At 46.3% G+C, this 8,709-nt stretch overlaps 1 pseudogene; it reads left to right on the forward strand.

The window, feature by feature from the left end:
• Nucleotides 1–3,090: 3,090 nt before the first annotated feature.
• Nucleotides 3,091–3,977, forward strand: LOC110547097 (small ribosomal subunit protein uS2-like; annotated as a pseudogene).
• The last annotated feature ends 4,732 nt before the right edge of the window (nucleotides 3,978–8,709 follow it).

Raw genomic sequence — 8,709 nt, forward strand, 5'->3', positions numbered from 1 at the left:
CTACATGAGGTCCTAAGAGCAAAGGTTAAATAAATGTGCCCAGTGATAGTTCTCTTCTTAAGAGTCTTCCCCCATGCCTTCTCTCCACGCCACTGTATGCATGCCAGCAGCCACAGTTACACATATCACTGGTGGAGGTCTGATGAGCTCATCAACCTTGACTTCTCTCCCACCCGAGCATGCTGCAGCCAGAGTCATCATTTCACCATAGAGTACCAACCACGACCCCATCTCCCAACAATTGAGACCCATGGCTGTTTTCTCCCAGAGGCACGCATGGACTAAGTGCTCAGGTTCGCTTCTCATCGCTCTCCCTTTCTCTCCCATTCTCCTTCCACCCCACCACCTCCACTGGCTTTCCGTCCATGCTCTGCCCTCCCTTCTACCTGAAGGCTTTCCCACAAGCCATGCGATCTCCTCCCTTCCGGTGACTCTGAGGCATCTTCTGATCTCAGCTGCTCTCAGCTGTTTCAGAGGTCTTCCGTAAACTCCCAATCATGCTTGCTGTGAATCCTCCTTGCCGTGTGTGTGTGTTCCTTTAATGCCTGTGTTGACTTATGGTTTTACAGGTTCTTTGATTGAGACCTGTTTTAGCTGGAAAAGAAACTAAGACAACACCTCTATTGCTTCAAGCCAAAGAAGTACAGTTTTATGTAAGAACAGAAACTCTTTGCATATTTAGAGGGAAAGTAACGTTTTCTGATGTGTATAGATAAGAGGAGTATTTTAAGTTAGGATCCTAAAATATTAATTTTTTTTAATCAGGTTCTTTGTTTGTTTGTTTGGTTGGTTTGGTTTGGTTTTGGGGCATTCTTTTTTTTTTTTTTTTTTTTTTTTGAGAAAATGTTTTTGTGTCTGTCTTGGACTCACTTTGTAGACCAGCAAACTCACAGAGATCTGCTGCCTCCCTGAGTGCTGGAATTAAAGGCATGTGCTATCACCACCTGGCTTTTTCCGGGTGTTTTAAGTCCCCAGGAATCTCTGGGATCAGTGCTGGAAGGTGTTCAATTCCCAGTTGTCTTATCTGGTAAGAGACAGGAGTGTGGATATTCTGAGATTAAAATGGAAGAGATCAGTGCCAGATGTGACTCGAATAAGAGGTAACACACGAAAGGACCTTTGAGAGGCTGGAAAGATAGCTCAGTGACTAAGAGCACTGCCTGTTCTTCCAGTGCTCATGGAAAGAACAGCATGGTTCAGTTCCCAGCATCCATATGACAACTCACAACCAACCATCTCTACCTCCAGTTCCTGTAGGATCCAATGCCCTCTTCTGGCCTCTTTGGGCACCATGAACACGTATGGTTCAGGCAAAATATCCTTACACATAAAAAAAGATGAGTTTTTCAAAAGGTCCTTCGAATCACCTGACTTGTCATCTCACCCATTCCTCTTCGCCACCATGAGAAAATGGAGTGTTCGGTGCTAAGTAGAAGCAGTGACGCCATCAGTTAAAGGAGGTGTGAATACACTTGAGTTCTCGCTCAAGGGCTGAGCTGAACCCCCCCACTCTACCCTCTCCATGATTCACCTTCTCAAGAGATCCATAAGTTATTTGCAGGACACATCTTTGAGGTCTATTCAGGTCACTGCTGTGTCACAGGCCCCTACCCATGACACTCACCAGAGATTACAAACTAGTGTTTTACAGGCCAAATTAGTCCTTTAGATGTGTTTTATTTGGCTGGAAGTATATTACTTTTATTTACTTTCATGGGTCTTGGGATTGAACCTATGTGCTCTGCTGCTGAGCCATGGCCCCAGTCCCTACAATCTTACTTGTATCTTCTGTGCTGGATAGTTTTATTTATTTTTAAAGATTTTTCCCCCCATGTGGTGGTGGTGCACACTTTTAATCCCAGTACTTGCGAGGTAGAGGCATGTTAATCTCTGTAAATTCAAGGCCAGCCTGGTCTACAGATTGAGTTTCAGGAGCTAGGGCTACACAGAGAAACTCTGTCTCAAAAAGATATATATATATATATATATATATATATATATATATATGTATGTATATATGTATATATATATTATGTATAATAAATAATATGTATATATATAATGTGTGTGTGTGTGACTACAGATACACATGGAGGTCAGAAAAGGATATCAGATAAGATGCTGGGGTTAGACTTAGAGGTTGTGAGCTGTCTAATAGGGCTTCTGGGAACTGAATTCCAGCCCTCTGCAAGAGTAATATGTACTGTGGATTACTGAGCCACCTCTCCAGCTCTGCAGGTTAGGTTTTTTTTTCTTTATTCAGGTTAGTTTTAATAGACCATTTAATATAACAGAGTTATCTCGGAAGAGAGTCTTTTCTTTCTTTCTTTCTTTCTTTCTTTCTTTCTTTCTTTCTTTCTTTCTTTCTTTCTTTCTTTCTTTCTTTTTTTCCAAGACAGGGTTTCTCTGTTTTAGCCCTGGCTGTCCTGGAACTCACCCTGCAGTCCAGGCCTGGAACTCAGTGATCTGCCTGCCTCTGCCTCTCAAGTGTGGAAGTTAAAGGCATGCGCTGAGCCATCAAATTTGGCTTGAAAAATAGAGTTTTAATGAAGAATTATGTAGATCAGTTGACCTACTGGCACCTCTACAAAGGCTTTTCTTCACTGTTAATTGATGTAGAAAAGCCCTGCCCACTGCGTCCTTGGGCGGGGCCCAGAACTATCTAAGAGTAAAGAAAGCTGGCTGAATATTAGCAAGCAGACAGAGTGGGTGCACTTGTTTCTCTCTGCTCTCCGCTGTGGGTGTGCTGTAAGCAGCTGTCTCTCAAGCTCCTGCCCCTGTAACTTCCCTGCAGGGATGAAGTACAATCTGGAATTGTGAGCCAAATCAACCCTTTTCTTCCCAGCGCTGCTTTCGTGAGGTGGTTTTACCACAGCAACAGAAATGAAACCCGAGCACCTCCTAATTACATAGTCCTGAATTCTCTGCCACAAACAGCGCGGCTGTAAACACTGTCCTCTCCGGACAAGAGGAGATTCTTCTAGGAGAATGCCGTTAAAAGTTAAAAGGCAGCTTTTCCACGCTGCCCAGGGACTGGTCCACATGGCATTGTTCTTGATTCCCGATGTGACTTAAAGGGAAACTTACACAATGTCGAGAGCCTTTAATGTCCTGCAGATGAAGGAGGAAGATGTCCTCAAATTCCTTGCCGCACGAACCCACTTAGGTGGCACCAATCTTGACTTTCAGATGGAGCAATACATCTACAAAAGGAAGAGTGATGGTATCTACATCATAAATCTGAAGAGAACCTGGGAGAAGCTGTTGCTTGCTGCTCGGGCTATTGTTGCCATTGAGATCCCTGTTGATGTCAGCATCACCTCCTCCAGGAACACTGGCCAGCGAGCTGGGCTGAAGTTTGCCGCTGCCACTGGAGCCACTCCAATTGCCAGCTGCTTCACACCTGGGACCTTCACTAACCAGATCCAAGCAGCCTTCAGGGAGCCATGGCTTCCAGTGGTGACTGATCCCAGGGCTGACCACCAGCCCCTCACAGAGGCCTCCTGCATCAACCTGTCCATCATTGTATCATGCAACACCAATTCTCCTCTGTGCTATGTGGACCTTGCGATCTCATGCAATAACAAGGGCGCTCACTCCGTGGGTCTGATGGGTGGATGCTGGCCCGGGGAATACTCCACATGCATGGCACTATCTCCTGTGAGCACTGGTGGCAGGTTATGCCTGCTCTTGACTTCTACAGAGACCCAGGGGAGATTGAGAGGGAAGAGCAGCCTGCTGCTGAGAAGGCCGTGACCAAGAGGAATTCCAGGGTGAAGAGAATGTGCCAGCTCCTGAGTTCACTGCTGCTCAGCTCGAGGTGGCAGACTGGTCTGAGGGTGTGCGGGTGCCCTCTGTGCCCATCCAGCGGTTCCCTACTGAAGACTGGAGTGCCCAGCCGGCCACTGAGGACCGGTCAGCCGCTCCCACAGTGCAGGACCCACGAGTGGGTTAGAGCCACCACTGAACGGTCCTGAGCTCTGCAAATACCTGAGCAAAGGGGGAAAAGGTGCAAGGAAAATAAACCCGAAAACAAAACAAAACAAAACAGAGAGAGAGTAAAAAAGCAGCAGAATCACAACTCAGATAATCCTTGGTATTGTTCAAGGCATAACATTTGCCCAACACTGGGGTAGGAAGTTTTACTTTTTGGTATTTATAGACATCTTATTATTTTATTTTAAAATTACTAATGGTGCTGAGGATGCTTTCACAGGATTGTTATTCTGAAAATGGTCTCATGGAAGTGTTCCATTATGTAGCCCAAAGGGCATTCAGCTAGCCATTCTCCTGCCTCAGCCCCCCAACCCCCGGTGCTGAGATTATACATGTATACCACTGTGCCCAGGTATGTCCAGTTTATGGGTGGGGGGTGTCTCCTGGTTGTTGTTGTTGTTAGAGATGTTATTTTATTTTTAATTACATGTATTTGTGTATGTGTGTGTGGGTGTGGTGTGTGCCTGCACAAGTGTAGGCACCTGAGGAACCAGAAAAAAGAGTATTGGATCCCCCTGGACCCGGAGTTACAGGTGGCTCCATAAGCTGCCTGGTATGGATACTGAGGACCGAACTGGGGTCCTCTCCAAGAGCACTGCCTGCTCTTAACCAGCTAGCCATCTCTCCAGCCCCCTTTTGTTGGTCTCTGGTTACTGGTAATTGGTAGATGTTCCTTGCACATTCTGGATACAAAGCCATCGCTGCTTGTAGATGTTGCAAATGACTATTAGTCCATCACTTGTCTGTTAACTTCATGAGGTCATGAACAATAAAATCAGCATTATTTTCAAAGTTTATACGCTCCGAGCCCACGGCCTCCTGTGGCTTCAGCTCCGGGGAGTCACACCTTCTTCTGACTACCTCAGCCACTGGTACTGGTGTGCCCTAACCACACACAGATTTTGTTTAGGAAAGCTTTCTACAATTGAAGTCACAGAAATAGCCCATTTTCTTCTGTTAGTTTTTACTTTATCTTTTATATAAAGTCTTTTGATCATTTAACCATTCAAGAGAAAAGACCAGGCTGGGCTTGAACTCTCTTTGTCTCTGCCTCCAAAGAGTTAGGATCAAAGGCCTGTACGCCATGCCTGGCAATTCTTTTGTTTTTCATTTTTAAACCAAAGAACCTAGGCTAGGCCCCTCAAACTAGACATATAACTGAAAATGGCTTTGAACTCTTCATGATCCTCCTGCCTCCACCTCCCCTCAGTACCTTTGTTTCTCAGTTTTAAATGTTTGAACAGAGCCCCAGTGTCTCAGTAGAGCCCTCGAAGATCAACACACTTCAACGTTCCCTGTCACGTGTACAAATACTCTAAAACAAAACAAAACAGCCCAGGAGAGCCTCTCGCTTGGCAGTTCTCAACCTTCCTCATGGGTGTGACCCCCAACTATAAAATTACTTTTGTTGCTACTCCATACCTGTCATTTTGCTACTGTTATGAATCATAATGTAAATATCTGTGCTCTCTGATGGTCTTAGGTGATGCCCATGAAAGGATCATTTAACCCCCCCAGTGGGGTCCCGACCCACAGGTTGAGAACCTGTGCTCTAGGACAAACCCAAAGCAAAACCCAACCTTTTGGAAAATTTTTCCTCAGTCAGATTTTCATGAGCGTCAGAGAAACAAAGTCCAAATACCTGTTTCCCTGCCTTGCCAAGCAGAGGTAAAAGGCCACTGATGTCGGCGGAAGTGGGAAGACATGAGAAGTCCCTCAAGCAGATTCCCTCCAGCAGTTTCCGGAGCCATGCAATCTTTCCTCTCCTTCCAGCATAGACTCGGCGTAAGTCACTAACCCCTGTAACGTATCTTTTCTCTCAGTCAGGCTCACTGACATTGTTAGTGGCTGTTAAGGTCAAAGACTGGGTCAGGGCATCCCCAACAAGCCTTGCTCCAGGTCCTCAACATGCCAGCTAAAAAGACAGTGTGGTCACACTGGGAGGAAGAGGTCTGGACACCCCCTGATCCCTGACTCTCTCTTCAGCTTCCTGCACAAGGCTTAAAGAGAGGGTAGGAGGTGTGGGTAGCTAAGCCATCTTCAGTCAAGGAAGGTGTGGTCTCCCCAACATCAGCCCATCACTGTCTTGGTTTCAGTGTCTCCTGTATGATAGTCTGACAATATGTATAAACTTCATGTAGATCCTTCCTGCTGGATGAGTATCTCCTCTGGCTAGAAGCAGGCTCCAGCCCTTGCCTCCTCCTATCGTGAGATACCCGGGGCTTTAATTTCTTGGGGACCATTCAATAATCTGATAGCTAAAGGAAGCGGCACAAGTGTATCTATTTAGAATATCTTCACTCTAGCCCAGTGTTTCTTCTCCTTCGTCTCTTTTAGAAGTTCTCCTAGCTTTTCAAAGATGTATAGCTCTCCAGTTCAATTGTAGAATCAACTTGCACAAGCATTTTGCTGGCACATGCACTATGGTACCCATAATTCCAGTACTTGGAAGGTAGAGGCAGGAGGATCAGGAGTCCCAACACTATCTCTGGCTACACGTAATGAGTTCTAGGCCAGCCTGTGTTTACATGGAAACCACATCTTCAAAAACTAAAACAAACCCCTCCCCCAAAATAAAAACCCAGCAAACCAACAGCAAACAAAACAAAACAAAAAACCCCAAAGAACTTTGAAATTTCACTTATATATAATTTCAGGAGAAAGTATATCTTTACCAAATGTTAAAATTCAAACAGGGCTAAGGCCACACCCACCAGCATGGCCTGTTTCTTCCATAAAGGGCTACTGCTCCCAGGCTAGACTCCCCAGGTGCTGGGATTCCTGGAGAAGGGCAGGTGCCATTCTCACTTCCCCTAGGAAGTCTGCATCTATTCTGTTTCCCTACTTTCTCAGAGTCCCACACTCCTTCCTCTGCTGCCTCCATGGTATGAGAGACCCCTCCCCCTCCTCTGAAACAGATCAAAAGGGACCTCCACTCAGCTTCATAGGCCCAAACTCTCCACAGGGATCCCACCATGTTGCTGTCTGTCTGTCCATGGCGTTAAAAGTCTTTTCATAAATCTCTTAACCCAAAGGGCAATGTGCTTCAGTGTTTTCCCTTGAACTCCAAACGATTCTGTTAATGAAATCCTCTAAGGCCCCAGTTTGGCTGCTATTTCTAAATGTTTTTCACAATGCACTCTTGGTTAGGTAAAACTTGAGCTATTGTGGCTGTTGCTAGGACGGGAGTTGGATTTTAATTTCTGCTCGTGTGCAGGACCCCTTCTGATTTATGATGGTTCTAGCTCATTTGGTTTATGAGCCTGTAATTCCTCTGTGTGAACCACTTCATCTTTGTCTCACGCTCCCCAAGAGGGCTCTGAGAGAGCCACGGTTTCCGGATGATTCTATTTGCTTGCCCACGTCTTTCCGTTATGAGTTGTGCTCCTTCCCAGCACTCGCTATGTTCAAGCCCTCGTGTCCCTTACCTGCACCAGGGCTGGGTGCTCTCCCCTGGAGAAATCAAAAGGAGAATTAGACAGGCAAAGGGTGCTATGTCAGAAGCAAACTCGTTCGTGTCTTTCCGTGATGTCAGAATCACTAAGTAACAATAAACTCACAAGGCATATTGCTTCTTCTCCTCGCTGTTTGTCAAGAAGCCCTGATACCATAAATAGATGGCCGAGGCAGCAGGTTCTGTTCTTCTGTTCCAGTCTTAACTCCTAATAATAACTGTCAGAGCACACATTACAATTCACACAGGAAACTATATCTGTGGGTTACCGAAAGGCTACAAAGGCTGAAAGCGGCCACAGCAGAGCTCAAGGAGTTTCAAAGAAACCAACTGAGAGGCAGAGAGGGCCAGCAGGGATGTCAACGAGTCTCTACAGGGGATCAGAAAAATGAATCCAAGGCTGAGGCCCCTGATTCAGCGGCTGCTGCTTCAAGTTGCCTGATCAGAGCTAAGTGGGGCCTCAGAAGTGTGAGGTGTGGGCCTGCAGAGGGCAGGATCCTGACCACTGTGCAGAGGAAGGCATTTCAGGGAAGAAGAGTCATCAGCAGGGAACCAAGCTGAAAACTTTGGGACAGGCAGACACACCAGGGCCTGAGCCACCCCAGCTCCTAGCCCTTCCCTCTGAATCTTCCTTTTTCCCCTTTGACTTTTAACATTCTCTTCTGTGTTTTCAAAACTTATCTGTGAGAATTGATGGGGGTGTTTCTGGAGTTAAACTTCCATAAACAGACAGGCAGGCAGCCCCTTAACTGGGAGGGTCAGGTATGGGAGAGGCGTCTGAGAGCAGGGCCAAAACAGAAAAGAGGCTCTGTCTGAAGGGAAGGCCTCCTCATACCAGCAGGAGGGCCCGCCCTGACTTCCCGCACCTCAGAGGAGACCTGAGGGTATCTCAGGTAGAAGATGCTATGCATCCAGAAATCTCTTCTCCACGATGGCTGGAATAATCTACACGTCAGGCCACTAGCTTCTCCACTTATCACTCTACTAACGCTCTCACCAGTGGTACCTAGGATGACGTCAGTGTGTTCCCCACCGCCAATAACAGAGTCAGGCTACCGAAGCGGCCATCACCTGCCACCTTTGCACTCTGCCCCAGAGAGGCTGGCTTCCTTTGCTCTTTGCACACAGAGCTGACACCTGGCCCATTTCCTCTCTGCCAAGAACTCCTCCCTCCAAATCTTTACTCCTTTTTCATTTTTATGCTTTCATTATATTAAATACATATTAATGGCTCATATGATATATAAATAGATTAAGGT

Source organism: Meriones unguiculatus, chromosome 6 (genome assembly GCF_030254825.1).
Source record: "Meriones unguiculatus strain TT.TT164.6M chromosome 6, Bangor_MerUng_6.1, whole genome shotgun sequence".
Classification (NCBI taxonomy): Eukaryota; Metazoa; Chordata; class Mammalia; order Rodentia; family Muridae; genus Meriones; species Meriones unguiculatus.